Below are 15679 nucleotides of genomic sequence, written 5' to 3' on the forward strand. Positions count from 1 at the left end.
ATTCCAGTCCGCCTGATCCAGCTTCTTCCGGTCCGCCTGATCCCAGCTTGTTCCGGTCCGCCTGAGCCCATCTTGTTCCAGTCCGCCGATCCAGCTTCCCCTTTGCTTATTCCAGTCCATCTGCTCCAGCCTGCTTGTTCCAGTCCAAATGCTCTAGTGTGTTCCAGTTCGCCTGCTCCAGCTCGTTCCAGTCTGCATGATCCCAGCTTGTTCCAGTCCGCCGATCCAGCTTCCCCTGCTTGCTCCAGTGTTCCAGTCCGACTGTTCCAGCTTCTCCCTGCTTGTTCGAGCCCATCTGCTCCAGCCTACTTGCTCCGGTACACCTGCTCCAGCCTACCTACTCCAGTACATCTGCTCCAGTGTGTTCCAGTCCGCCTGAACCAGCTTCTCCCTGCTTGTTCCAGCCCATCTGCTCCAGCCTACTTGCTCCGGTACACCTGCTCCAGCCTACCTACTCCAGTACATCTGCTCCAGCGTGTTCCAGTCCGCCTGATCCAGCTCCTCCCTGCTTGTTCCAGTACACCTGCTCCAGTCTGCCTCAACCAGCTTCTCCCTGCTTACTCCAGTACCTGCTCCAGCCTGCCTGCTCCAGTACATCTGCTCCAGTGTGTTCCAATCCACCTGAACCAGCTTCTCCCTGCTTGTTCCAGCCCATCTGCTCCAGCCTACTTGCTCCGGTACACCTGCTCCAGCCTACCTACTCCAGTACATCTGCTCCAGCGTGTTCCAGTCCGCCTGATCCAGCTCCTCCCTGCTTGTTCAGTACACCTGCTCCAGTCTGCCTCAACCAGCTTCTCCCTGCTTACTCCAGTACCTGCTCCAGCCTGCCTGCTCCAGTACATCTGCTCCAGCGTGTTCCAATCCACCTGAACCAGCTTCTCCCTGCTTGTTTCAGTCCATCTGCTCCAGCCTGCTTGCTCCAGCTTCTCCCTGCTCATTCCTGTTCATCTGCACCAGCTTGTTCCAGCCCACCTGCTAGCTTGTCAGCCATTGACTTACTTGCTTGCCTACTAGCTTACTAGTTTGCTAACTCATCAGCCATTGACTTACCTGCTCTCCAGTTTCTCCCTGCTGGTTCCTGTCCTTCTGCATCAGTATACTCCAGCCCGCCTGCTAGCTTGTCAACCATTGACTTGCTTGCCTGCTAACTTGTCAGCCCTTGACTTACCTGTTCTCCAGCATCTCCCTGCTCGTTCCTGTCCATCAGCCCCATCATGCCCCAACCCGCCTGCTAGCTTGTCACCATTTATTTACCTACCAACCTGCTAACTTGACAGCCATTGACTTACCTGCCCCCCTGCCTCTCCCTGCTCGTTGCTGTCCATCCGCACCAGCTTGCTCCACCCTGCCTGCAAGCTTGGCAGCCACTGCCTCACTTGCCTGCCTGCTAACTTGCCAGCCACTGACTTACCCACTCTCCAGTCCATCAATCCCTCCAATTCCAAGCCTCCGGCTCTTCGCTCTATCTATCTGCTTCTCACCTCAGTCACTACACTTACACCTGTCACACCGCAATCACTACCTATGGCCCCTGTCCACATCCTCTTCCTTGCCCTGTCCCTTCCTAATCTATTTCCCCTCCCCTTACCGCCATCCACCGCTGGAACTCATTGCCCACCTGTGTTCCCTCCCGTCCTGCCCGCTACGGCAATACCCTATTCACCCCCATCCCTCACCACCTCACCATCTCTCTTGTCCCCCTCCTCCTTCCTAGCCCTTAATCTCCAACACCTCCTTCCTACCATTAACCCTTCACCATTCCTCCTAAGTGCACCCCGTCTTCGTCGCCTTCGTCGCCCAACCTCCTCCACCCTCCTCCACACTCTCTTGCTCCTCCTCCTGCTATCCGCGGGAGACATTAATCCTAATCCAGGCCCCCCTCACCTATCCTCCTCCTATCCATGCAAATGATTCCGTGATGTCTCCAACCTCGTCTCTATTCCCCTCCTCCCCCCCTCTTCCCTCCCCTTCTCATGCGCCTTGTGGAATGCCCACTCGATCTGCAACGAACTGCCCTTCAGCCACGATCTCTTCATCTCTCGTTCTCTCCAACTGCTCGCCCTAACTGAAACCTGGCTCTCCCCTGACGACTCTGCCTCAGTCGCGGCCCTTTGTCATGGAGGTTATCTCTTCTCCCACACTCCCCGCCCAGATGGCCGCGGTGGAGGCGTCGGGCTACTTCTTTCGCCCTCCTGTAGTTTCCAACCCCTCCTCCTACCGCAGTCTCACTGCTTCTCATCCTTTGAAGCTCACTCCATCCGGCTATTCTACCCATTACCACTCAGAGTTTCAGTCATCTACCGCCCCCCTGATAAGCCCCTCTCTTCATTCCTTACTGACTTCGACGCCTGGCTCACCGTCTTTCTTGATCCCGTATCTCCATCCCTCATTCTTGGTGATTTTAACATTCACGTTGACAACCCATCCAACTCCTACGCTTCTAAATTCCTCACTCTGATATCCTCCTTTAACCTCCGACTATGCTCTACCACCCCTACTCACCATGATGGCCATTGTCTCGACCTCGTTCTCTTCTCTTCCTGCTCACCTTCCAATTTCTGCACCTCAGTCCTTCCTATTTCAGATCATCACCTAATCACCCTCACTCTTCATCACCCTCCCCCTCAACCTCGCCCAACTATAACCACTGCCTTCAGGAATCTCCAAGCTGTCGACCCCCCTACCCTATCCTCTCACATCTCCACTCTCTTCCCTTCCATCTCGTCTTCTGAATCTGTCGACACGGCTGTCTCTACCTACAATGAAATTCTCTCCACTGCTCTGGATACCCTAGCACCATCTGTTTCTCGCCCCACCAAGCGCATTAATTCTCAGCCCTGGTTAACCCCTTGCATCCGTTACCTTCGCTCCTGCACCCGCTCTGCTGAACGACTCTAGAGGAAATCTCGCACCCTGTCAGACTTCACCCATTTCAAATTCATGCTATCCTCCTTCCAGTCCTCCCTATTCCTTGCCAAACAGGAATATTATTCTCAATTAACCAATTCTCTTGGCTCCAACCCTCGTCGCCTCTTCGCCACCCTCAACTCCCTACTTAAAGTACCCTCCGCTCCCACCCCCCCCCCTCTCTCTCCTCAAACACTAGCTGACTACTTCCGCGATAAAGTGCAGAAGATAAACCTTGAATTCACTTCCAAGCCTTCTCCTCCCTGTGACTTCTTAACCCACTCCCTCAACCAACCTAACCTGGCCTCCTTCTCCTCCTTCCCTGAGATCACTGAAGAGGAAACTGCTCGCCTTCTTTCTTCCTCTAAGTGCACCACCTGTTCCTCTGATCCCATTCCCACCAATCTGCTTACCAACATCTCTCCTACAGTTAACCCCTCAATCTGTCATATCCTCAACCTCTCTCTCTCCACTGCCACTGTCCCCGACACCTTCAAGCACGCTGTAGTCACACCACTTCTCAAAAAACCATCACTTGACCCCACCTGTCCCTCCAACTACCGCCCCATCTCTCTTCTACCCTTCCTCTCCAAATTACTTGAACGTGCTGTCCACAGCCGCTGCCTTGACTTCCTCTCCTCTCAGGCCGTCCTCGACCCGCTTCAATCCGGCTTTCGCCCACTACACTCAACAGAAACAGCACTCTCTAAAGTCTGCAATGACCTGTTCCTTGCCAAATCCAAAGGTCACTATTCCATCCTCATCCTCCTCGCTCGACCTATCTGCCGCCTTTGACAACGTCAATCATAATTTACTTCTTGACACACTGTCCTCATTTGGGTTCCAGGGCTCCGTCCTCTCCTGGTTCTCCTCGGATCTTTCCCAACGCACCTTCAGAGTATTTTCTAATGGCTCTTCTTCCACCCCTGTCCCGCTCTCTGTTGGGGTCCCTCAAGGATCTGTCCTTGGACCGCTTCTTTTCTCGATATACACCTCTTCCCTGGGTTCGTTGATCTCATCACATGGTTTCCAGTACCATCTCTATGCTGATGATACCCAGCTTTACCTCTCCACTCCCGACATCACAGTTGAAACCCAGGTCAAAGTTTCGGCCTGCCTTTCAGACATCGCTGCCTGGATGTCCAACCGGCATCTGAAACTGAACATGGCAAAGACTGAGCTCCTTGTCTTTCCACCCAAACCCTCTTCTCCTCTTCCCCCACTTTCTGTCTCTGTTGACAACGCCCTCATCCTCCCCGTCTCTCAGCCCGCAAATCTCGGAGTCATTTTGACTCCTCCCTCTCCTTCTCTGCCCATATCCAGCAGACAGCTAGATCTGTCGCTTCTTCCTCTATAATATTAGCAAAATTCGCCCATTCCTCTCTGAACAGACCACCCGAACCCTCGTCCACTCGCTCGTTACCTCTCGTCTTGACTATTGCAACCTTCTCCTCGCTGGCCTCCCGCTTAGCCACCTATCCCCCCTTCAATCTGTCCAAAATTCCGCCGCCCGTCTTATCTACCGCGTGAACCGATACTCTCATATCACCCCTCTCCTCAAGTCGCTTCACTGGCTCCCGATCCGCTACCATATACAGTTCAAGCTTCTCCTATTGACCTTCAAGTGCACTCAATCTGCAGCCCCACATTACCTCTCTACCCTCCTCTCCCCATATGTTCCCATCCGTAACCTCCGCTCTCAGGACAAATCACTCCTTTCTGTACCCTTCTCCACCACCGCTAACTCCAGACTCCGCCCCTTCTGCCTCGCATCACCTTATGCCTGGAACAGACTTCCTGAGCCCATACGCCATGCGCCCTCCCTGCCCATTTTCAAGTCCTTACTCAAGGCCCATCTCTTCTCCCTTGCTTTTGGTGCCTAACCACCTTCCCATTCCTGATACCTACACTGACTACATAGTTTTTACCTTTAGATTGTAAGCTCTCTTGAGCAGGGACTGTCCTTCCTCATGTTTAAACTTGTACAGCGCTGCGTAACCCTGGCAGCGCTATAGAAATGCTAAGTAGTAGTAGTAGTAGTAGAAAGAAGGGGATAGAGAGAGAGAGATACACTGGATGGAAGGATCGGGAGAGGGGGTAGATGGATGGAAGGATGGGGAGAGAAAGAGGGAAAACAGATGGAAGGATGGGGAGAGAAAGATGCTGGATGGAAGGATAGGGAGAGAAAGAGGGTAGATGGATGAAAGAATACAGAGAGAAAGGGGAGAGACTGGAAGGATGTGGAGAGAGAAGGGACACTGAAAAGAAAAGGGTAGAGAGATAGAGAGACACTGGATAGAAGGAGGGGGAGAGAGAGACATTAGATAGAAGGATCAGGAGAGAGGGTAGATGGGTGGAAGGATGGGGAGAGAAAGAGGGGAAACGCTGGATGGAAGGGTAGGGAGACAGAGGAGTCCTGGATGGAAGGATGCAGAAACAAAGAGGGGAGACACTGGAAGGATGTGAGAGAAAGAGGAGAGGGCTCGCTGGATGGAAAAGGGGAGTACATGAAAGCCTGGAGAATAAGGAGGAAAGGGCACGGGGGAGAACAGGGTGAGGAAAACATGAAAGGCCAGAGGTAGATGAAGTAAGAAAGAACGGTAATAAAGAATGGTAGTAAGAATGAATTAAATCTGGAGCAGAGAAAGGCAGAAAAATATTGAAAGAAAACAAAGAAAAAAGAAGTAGAAAAATGACAAATGGCCGAGAAGATCCATGGCAAAAGAGTTAAAGAGAAGATGGAATGGAAAGCAGATCAAGAGACGGGGAGGCAACACAATCAGGAAAAGTAAATGGCCATACAACAAAAGGTAAAGAAAATAATTTTATTTTTAATTTAGGATAAAGTAATATGGTAGCTGTGTTAATCAAGTTTAATAAATGCAAATAAAACACAAAATAGAAAATAAGGTGATACCTTCACTGATTTTAAAACATTTTTGATTAGCTTTCAGAGACCAACACTTCCTTCCTCAGGTCAGAAGACCTGAGGCAGGAGGTTTTGGCCTCTGAAAGCTAATTGAAAAGGGTATTAGGCTATTAAATAAAATATTTTCTGAAATGGCAGTGGGTTTGAGGTGTGCCAGGGGGGTGGAGCCATTTAGAGTGGGTGGAGACAATGCAAAGTGGGGTGGGGCTGTGGGTGTGTACTAAAATCTCCCTCTCAAAAATTGGGACCACTTGGCAGCTCTGGACCTGCATGCACAAACTTCGAAAGCTCAGCAATCCGTTGTTCCACAGCCCCTAGGGCCACATTTGTATGTCCTGCTTTCTGCTCTCAGACTGAAAATCCCAAAGATTACATGCTGAGCAGGCATGCTTCCAGTCCAGGTTTCCATCTCCAGCTCTGCCTCTGCTTCCTGCCTTCCAGTCCAACCCAGTGCTCTAGTCTCCTGGCCTGGTTCCTATCTCTGACTCACCTCAGCATTCCTGTTTCAAGCCCAGCCGACCCCATCCCAGGGTGCTGAGCCTAATGGAAATAACCCTCCCTGGACACATACAAGGAATTATCTCAATATTGGGGGTGCGTAAGCACCCACAGGGTCAGCTCCTATGCTTACTACTACTACTACTACTTATCATTTCTATAGCGCTACTAGATGTACGCAGTGCTGTACACTTGAGACTTACTACAAAACTATGTTCTGGTGTATTTAGATGACATCCTAATATTCTTGAAAACACTGGCCCAACACTGGGAACGGGTTCAAGCAGGTCCTGCAACACCTCCATGAGAATCAGCTAAATGCAATTTTAGAGAAGTGTATCTTTGAGCAGAGGGAATTACCTTTCTTGAGTTATATCATATCCAACCAGGGCTTGAAAATGGATCCTGCTAAGCTCTCTGCCATAAGTACATAAGTGTTGCCATACTGGGACAGACCGAAAGTCCATCAAGCCCAATATCTTGTTTCCAAAGGTGGCTAATCCAGGTCACAATACCTGGCAAGATCTCAAAATAGTACAATACATTTTATGCTGCTTATCCTAGAAATAAGTAGTGGATATTCCCAAGTCCATTTTAATAATGGCTTATGGAATTTTCTTTTAGGGAAGCTATCCAAACCTTTTTTACACTCCACTAAGCTAACTGCTTTTATTACAGTCTCTGGCTACAAATTCCAGAATTTAATTACACATCGAGTGAAGAAATATTTTCGCTGATTTGTTTTAAATGTACTACTTTATAGCTTCATTGTGTGCCCCCTAGTCCTAGTATTTTTGGAAAGCATAAACATGCAATTCACATCTAGCAGTTCCACTCCACTCATTATTTTATAGACCTCTATTTTATCTCCCCTTAGCCATCTTTTCTCCAAGCTGAAGAACCCTAGCTATTTCAGCCTTTCCTCATAGGTAAGTCGTCTCATCCCCTTTATTATTTTTGTCACCCTTCTTTATACCTTTTCTAATTCCACTATATCTTTTTTTAGTTACGGTAACAAGAATTGCACACAGTACTGGTCGCACCATGGAACAATACAAAGGCATTATAATATCCTCGTTTTTATTTTCCATTCCTTTCCTAATAATATCTAACATTCTATTTGCTTTCTTTGCCGCAGCAGCACAGAGAGCATAGAGTTTCAAAGTATCATCAAAAATGACTCCTAGATCCCTTTCCTGGTTGGTGACTCCTAACGCGGAACATTGCATCATGTAGCTGTATAGTTTGGGCTCCTCTTTCCCACATGCATCACTTTGCACTTGTTCACATTAAACATCATCTGCCATTTGGATGCCCAGTCTCCCAGCCTTGTAATTTTTCACAATCCTCTTGCGATTTAACAACTTTGAATAACCTTTGTGTCATCTGCAAATTTAATTACCTCACTAGTTAGTCCCATATCTAGATCATTTATACATATGTTAAAAGCAGCGATCCCAACACAGACCTCTGGGGAGCCCTACTATCTACCCTTCTCCATTGAGAATACTGATCATTTAAGCCTATTCTCTGTTTTCTATCATTTAACCAATTTTTAATCCACAATAGAACACTACCTCTTATCCCATGATTTTCCAATTTCCTCTGGAATCTTTCATGAGGTACTTTGTCAAATGTCTTGTGAAAATCCAGATACACAATATCGACTGGCTCACCTTTAGCCACATGTTTGTTCACTCCTTCAAAGAAATATATTAAATTGGTGAGGTAAGATTTTCCTTCACTAAATCCATGTTGGCTTTATCTCATTATTCCATGATTTTGAATATGCTCTGTAATTTTGCTCTTTATAATAGTCTGGCTTCGCCCCTAGGGACTGCGAGCAGTGTAGCAGTTTCTAGGATTCGCTAACTACTACCGCTAATTCATCCAAAACTATTCCTCCCTTGCCACGCCACTTACTGCCCTAACTCGTAAAGGGTTCAACACCCGAGACTGGCCTGAAGATGCTATCCCAGCTTCTGATCTCCTGAAACAGGCCTTCATGATGGCTCCAATCCTTCATTACCCGGATCCCAAGAGACTGTTGTTTGTGGAGGTTGATGCCTCTTCCATTGGGGCTTGAGCCATTCTGTCCCAGTCTGATATCATTGACAAGTTGTTATCCTGCGTCTTCTTTCCTAAGAAGTTCTCACCAGCCAAAATTAATTATACCATTGGAGATCGTGAACTCCTGGCCATTAAAATGGTGCTGGAAGAATGGTGCCACCTCCTCGAGGGAGTTAAAAACCCATTTACCATGACTACAGATCACAACAAACTCAAAGACTTAACCCTTGCAAACCCTGGTGGTCCTTGTTCTTCTCCCGATTCGACTTCCGGGTAGTCTACCGGCTGGCCAAAAAGAATGAACGGGCTTATGTCCTCTCTCACTCTCTGGAGGCCACCAAAGAGAGCCCCACCCTTCAGACCATCCTGGACCTGGATAAGATCCAAACAGCTGTTTCTGTGCTTCTTCTTCCTGGCATGACGGTGGGGACCCAAGCGTTTCTGAGACCCGGTACTGAAATGGGGGCATGGGTCAAGGTTGTGAATCACCCAGGTGTCTGGGGAACATTGGAACTCATTCCTAGAGCAAACTGGTGGCCGCAACTGAAAAGAGAAATTATTGACTATGTAGCATCTTTCCCTGTTTGTGTCCATCACAAGTCATCCTGCTCCCACCACTCCCGGTACCCGAGGCACCATGGGTCCACATAGCTATGGACTTCATCACAGACCTCCCAGAGTCAAACGGATTTACCACCATTTGGGTCAAAGTAGATTGGTTCTCCAAGATGGCTCATTTTATTCCTTTGACAGGCTTACTTTTGCACCCTCACTGGCCCAGCACTTCTTTAAGGAGGTCTTCTGCCTTCATGGTTTGCCAGAGTCTATCATCTCAGATTGAGGAGTCCAATTTACCTCCAGACTTTGGTTGAGGCAAGTCAAGTTGGATTTCTCTTCTGAGTATCATTCACAGACCAATGGACAAACAGAGAGAGTCAATCAGATCCTGAAATCCTTCCTGCATAACTACATCTCGACCAGTGGCATAGCCAGGGGGGTGCCAGGGGAGCGGCCGCTCCCTCAAATGGAGTTCTGCCAGCTCCGGTGCCTATTTTTTTCTCAATGTGTTGCATTGAAAATGTGTGTCAGTGCCAGTGGAAGTGCGCTCTCGCGCCGCTCTCGCTCCCCCCGCGCCGTCAACTTGGCTCTGCTTCTGATCTCAACCCTACACAACGACTGGTCCCAGCTGCTGCCTTGGGCTGAATTTTGCTACAACAACTATGTGAGTGAGTCTTCCGGGACGTCACCATTCAAGATTGTTTTTTGCTGACATTCGAGGGTACCCCTACCCATAACTCTGTTTCCTGTTGTGCCGGCCACTGAGGCCGCCGTTGAATCTCTCTCTAACCTCTGGAAAACCTTGCAAGAACTCCTGATTCAGGCTACCCAGAGGTACAAAAAGCAAGCTGATAGAAAGAGATGCCTGGCTCCTCAATTCTGACCGGGAGATCTGGTCTTGCTGTCCACTCAGAACATGCGCCTAAAAACTCCATCTATCAAATTTGCCTCCTGGTTTATTGGGTCATATCCTGTTGTCCGACAAGTGGGGCCAATGATGTACCAACTAAAATTACCCACTGCTTTGCGAATCCACGTGTTCCTCCTGAAGCTCTTCATGCAGAGGAAAGACAGGGTACCTCCAGCACCTGCCCCTATCGATGCTGACCCTGGCATGGAATTTGAAGTACAGAACATCCTTGACTCCAGTAATGTGCAAGGCAGACTCTAGTACCTTTTTGCATGGAAAGGATATGGACCTGAAGAGAAATTCTGGGAACCGACAAGCCAGGCCCACGCTCCATTGATTATAAGGAGATTCCATCACCTGTTTCCTCATAAGCTTAAACCCGAACAGAGGAGGAGGGGATCTTTGGGGAGAGGGTTCTGTCATGGCTGCGGCCATGCCCCCATGGTCCGAACTACCCCAGGGCTCATTGGGTGGGCCTCCCAGCTGGCTCTGGTCTTTGGCAGTTCCCATCATGGTAGGCCATTCCACCTATCCAATTTTTGGTGCAGCCTTGCAGCGCCAGCAACAGCGACTTCCATAGGCACACGCATGTGACAAAGAAGAGGCCTTAAAGAGCCAGCTTCCGGGGGTAGGGGGCATCTGGAGGTAACATTCAGGGGCTGAGGCTTCTTAAAGAGGCTGCTGACTCTCACTCCTTGCCTTTGCAACTTCTCACCTGGCCATGCTCCCTCAGCATCCTATCTCCAGTCATGCCCAGGATTCCTGTCTTCAGTCCTGGTTCCTTTCTCTAAGCCCCATCTCAGCATTACTGTTTTCAGTCCTGGTTCTTGTTTCCAGCCCAGCATTTCTGAATCCTGTCTCCATGCCCCACCTCAACATCCTTTCTCTAATTGTACCCTTTGTTTCTGCCTTCAGTCCTGGTTCCTGTCTCCAAGCCCTATCTCAGCATTACTGTTTTCAGTCCTGGTTCTTGTTTCCAGCCCAGCATTTCTGAATCCTGTCTCCATGCCCCAACTCAACATCCTTTATCTAATTGTACCCTTTTTTTCTGCCTTCAGTTCTGGTCTCTATCTCCAGCCCAGCCCAGTGTTCCTGCCTTCAATCCTGGTTCCTGTCTCCAAGCCTGTCTTAGTGTCATGTCTCCAGTCCAGCCCTGTGTGCCTGTCTTCAGTCCTGGTTCTAGTCTCCAGCCTAGCTCAGCAGTCCTGCCTTCAGTCCAGGTTTCCATCTCCAGGTCTGCCTCTGCTTCTTGCCCCCAGTCCAGCCCAGTGCTCCATTCTCCTGGCCTAGTTCCTGTCTCCAACCCACCTCAGCATTCCTGTTTCCAGCCCAACCTACCACAGGTCCCGGTTACTCTGGGCCTGTCCCCAAGGACTATTTTCAGAGCTATCGCAGGTTCTGGTTCTACTGGGTCTGCCCTCAGGGGCCTTTTTCAGGGCCACCCACCATCTGAACTCCTCTGGGAGACTCTCCTGCCATGAACCGAGGTTTCCCTGCCATCTGTCAGCCCAAATGCAGCCCAAGGGCTCCCGCATCCAGTGCCATGACATCCCACTAGCTATGCCTCTGCATTCCATCATTCCCTTCTAGTGTCTCTTGATAAAATAATCCCATCTGTACTTTGAATTGTGGGAATCCCCCAGTTTGCTCCACTCTACCTTTTCAAACACAAATTTCAATGTGGGAAATTTTTCTAGAACATCCTCAGGAATCATATACCTTTAGTTTGCTGAACTTCATAGTACTTATTCTTTCTTTTCTTACTCTTCTCCTTTTTGCCTTTTCCGTTCTGGGTATCCCTGGCATTTCAATAACTCCCCCTTTTTCAATAGGGTCTTTCTTTTCTTCATTTAGCCTAGACCTAGCCTGACATTGAATATCCGGGGCTAGCCCATGGTAGTCAGTATTTAAAAAAGCATTGACTTCTGCAGGCTGAATATCAGCCAGACTGTGTCCAGGATTTTTCTCTTCCCCTACATCTCACACTTTTTGGTCTCCAGCGTTTACCCCCTTCCCCTTGGTCTCCAGCATCTGTCACTCCTTCTTTCCCTCCTCACCGTGGGTATAGTTTGGAGGGGTGAAGGAGGGCATTGCTCCTCCAAATGAGCTGCCCCTACCTGGGCAGGGGTAGGGTCATACGCATCCAACCACTGGCTTCTCCTGGCTGCTGCAGTGGTAGCCTGGAGGAACTGTGCGCTTCCGTGTTCTGCCCTCCCTTTCCCTGCCTCTTGCTCACTCTCTCCATCCCCCCCCCCCCCCCCCACATGTCCCGCTGCAGCTGCAAAGCAAAATGAAAACGTGCACAGGGCTGTAGTCCTGCGTGCACCACTTGCAGCTTCCCTCCTCTTCCCTCCCCTGCTTCATGATATAATTTCCTGTTTCTGGAGGGAAGCCGGCAGCGACACGCACAGGACTACGACGAGCCGGTTGTTCAGCACGGCGAGCCGGCTCCGGTAAACGAGGTAAGCATGGCAGGAGGGCGCCACAAGCCATGCTTACCCCGTTTACCTCACCTCCCACCACTGCCTTCATTTGCCTGCGCCGCCCTCATTTGCCTGCACCACTCAGCGATTCTCCTCTTTCCCCTGATTACCTCCATCGAAGCGGCCACATCATCGAAAGCCCTGCCCATCTCTAGCCTTCCCTTTGAGTTCGTTCCCTCAGAGTCCCGCCTTCTGACATCATTTCCGCTTTCCACGAGGGCGGGAGGCACAGAGGTGGACAGGGGGGCGCAGAAGTGAATGGGGGAGAGAGCCTGTTGTTAAACATTTACCTGCACACCACTGGGTACAATAGATGTTTCCTTTTCCTGGAGGACTTGCAGTCTAAGTATGTACTAGGGCAATAGAGTGTTAAGTGACTTGTTCAAGGAATCAAGGAGCAGCAGTGGGATTTGAACCCTGGTTTCCCTGGTTGGCAGCCTGCTGCTCTAACCATTATGTACAGCTAATACAGATGATACTTATTCCAACTATGTTTGGTAACCCAACGGTAAACTTAAGGTTGGCAGATCTGAAGCCTGGTAGCTATTACTAGGCAAATCAGTTTATGGTTGCTGGAAACCACAGGATTTCTGTTACAGTGGTGCTGAGCCTTACTGTTCACATGGCCAACAGGAAGACGCTGGACTGGGGAGCTAGAGCTGATTGCTAGCCAAGTTTTAAAGTACCTGCATATATTACTAGAATACTGCAAATATTATTCTGTTTAATATGTTGCTTCCTTCACTTTGTTGTTGTGCTGTCCTTGCTTCTTCCACTGTAGTCTTCTGTTGTATTATTTTGCTGTACATAATTTGTTTTGGGGTTTTTTGGGGGGCACATAATTCTTTGAAGTGGTGTTCAGTGTGCATATCATCAGTAAGAGAATTGGAAGTGGCAGCTGTTGACTCTGCATCAGAGAGACCTTAAAGGGGTCCTTCTTGCTGTGTTCAAAAATGCCCCTACTGTACCTTTACTGTTGATGTAGGAGTTGCCCCTCCCCCCACCATAAGGATCTTAACATCTGAGCCTCCCCAAACAGTTGAGTCATTGACTGCGTATGATGGATTGGAGGATGAAAGTGGGGGTCAGTATGAGGAGCAAGAAAATGGGGGAACTGTTGTGCAAAATTTTCAAGGAGAAAAGAGGATTTAAAAGGGATATTTTAAGGGAATTCTATAATGGGACACTTTATATTTAGGTACCTGCTAGGAGCCTATTCTGTGAAGAAAAGTAGGTGTCTACCTTCCTTTATAGAATTGGCTCCTATCAGGTGCCTAAATATAGGTGCTGTGTTATAGAACTGCCTTGTATGTGTGTGTGTGGGGGGGGGGGGGGAGTAGAAGTGGTTTGTCCTGTTTGTCTGTCCTAATTAGATTGTAAGCTCTGTCGAGCAGGGACTGTTTCTTCATGTTCAAGTGTACAGCGCTGCGTACGTCTAGTAGCGCTATAGAAATGATAAGTAGTAGTAAGTGGTAGGATCCCCGACCCCTTTCATACTGTTGTGTGGAGTTGGAAGGTTGGGTGGTTGGGTTGCTGAACCTATATTGTGGTATGGTGATGTGTTTTGCTAGGGTATATTTTACGCCTATGGATTTGTAACAGTCCAACTTGTTCTGTTTTCCCAGTAGGAGGTGTATTGATGTTCTAGGGAAGTGTGTGAGGGTAAGGGGAAAGGGATAGTGTGCACTGCCCTTGATAATTCATGGAGATGTGAATGGGGGCACCATGTGACAAACTTCCCTTGGTGCTAGCTCATTTCAGTGAAAAAGTCTTCACTGTCCAATAAACTGGGGTCCTATCCGGTCTATTTTTGAGATAACCATAATAAATATGTATGCGATCTATATATGCAAATGCATAGGATAATGTGTCACAGCCCACATTCCACCCCCCCCCCCCCCATGGAACATGCCTATGCTCCCCAACTTATGAGGTGTTCATGTCTTACCTCCTTTTACCTGAGGAAATGATGGGGCAGCTATAGAAGATTTATCCTAGCCAGTATGGACCCAATCTGTCGGACCTATCAGATTAACTGTACATTTGTCTTTTAGATTGTAAGCTCTTCGAGCAGGGACTGTCCTTTCATTTTAAACTGTACAGCGCTGCGTAACCCTAGTAGCGCTTTAGAAATGTTAAGTAGTAGTAGTAGTATGGAGCCTTGAGCATCTGTGCATGCTCAAGTTGTGCTGGCTCCCATCCTCTAAGAACTTCTTGTTTCATAGGGGGCAGGGACTGGCAGGCCTTGAGCATGACAGATGTTCAAGACCCTGCACCGACCACCATGCATTTTCTATAGCTGCCAACTTCTGCATCACTGCTCCAGAGGGAGGGAGGTAAGGCCTGAACCCTCTAAGGTGAAGGGAGGGAAGGAAGGAATGAGAGGGAACCTGGATACCAAGTGCTAGTGTGATTCTGCGCCCTAAATTGTACCACCATAGGCTGCCACCTAGTTCACCTAGTTGATGGGTCGGCACTGGGTTCATTACATATTGACTGGCAAGCTAGGGGTTCTTCAGACCCTCCTTCTTCTCTCTGCTGCTAGGCAACTATCTTCCTAGAGAAGGACAGCTGACTATAATACCTAGTTTTTTCCTGACTTGCTCCTTCCATAAGTTTTATAGAAAACCTTTTCTGTTACGGAGGGCTCATCTTCAGAAATAGGGAAATCAGGGGGGGGGGGGAGGTTTGTAGTGGGCGCAGTGGCGTAGCCAGACCTGACATTTTGGGTGGGCCCAGAGCTAATGTGGGTGGGCACTATGTATGAGTAGTGTTTCTTGGGATACTATAAAATAATGCCTTAGAGTGCACTTGATGATGGATTTCTAAGTAGTGTGCCCAACAGCTGCCCTGCATCAACATAAACCACATACATACTTAATGGAGAAAATAAAATAAAATACCTATATTTTTAAATATGGTTACATTATGCCATATCAAGCTTGACCAAATATAAGTCTATAATAATGACAAACATGTCAACACACATAACAGGATCCTGCACTATAATTACAAGAATGGCATATAATTTGCTTTATAAGAAATGTAAATGATTAAGGAAAATAGGTAAAATACCTTTGAAGTCCTTTCCCCTTCCTTTGGCACCCAGAGAAAACTGCCTACACTTTTTTTTTATTTTAACCTAGGCACTGCAGAGACCATCCCCACCCAAAAACCCACCAACATGAGAAATAGACAATCTTTTAAAATTAACATGGGCACTATTAAAATTTATTGTTGGTGAATTTCTGGGTGAGGATGGGCTCTTCATTGTCTAGGACAAAGAAATATATTTAATGATTAAATATACCTTTTTTTTGCCAT

The 15679-nt window shown here is 48.4% G+C and overlaps 1 protein-coding gene and 1 long non-coding RNA gene across 3 annotated transcripts in view; one reads left to right on the top strand and one right to left on the bottom strand.

The window, feature by feature from the left end:
* The window catches only part of LOC115471227 (cell surface glycoprotein CD200 receptor 1-like), a 180502-nt gene that overhangs the window by 114446 nt on the left and 50377 nt on the right, over positions 1-15679 (top strand). The window lies entirely within an intron of this gene.
* The window catches only part of LOC115471228, a 74154-nt gene that overhangs the window by 57710 nt on the left and 765 nt on the right, over positions 1-15679 (bottom strand). The window lies entirely within an intron of this gene.

The sequence above is a fragment of the Microcaecilia unicolor genome, chromosome 5, assembly GCF_901765095.1.
Source record: "Microcaecilia unicolor chromosome 5, aMicUni1.1, whole genome shotgun sequence".
NCBI classification, from domain to species: Eukaryota; Metazoa; Chordata; class Amphibia; order Gymnophiona; family Siphonopidae; genus Microcaecilia; species Microcaecilia unicolor.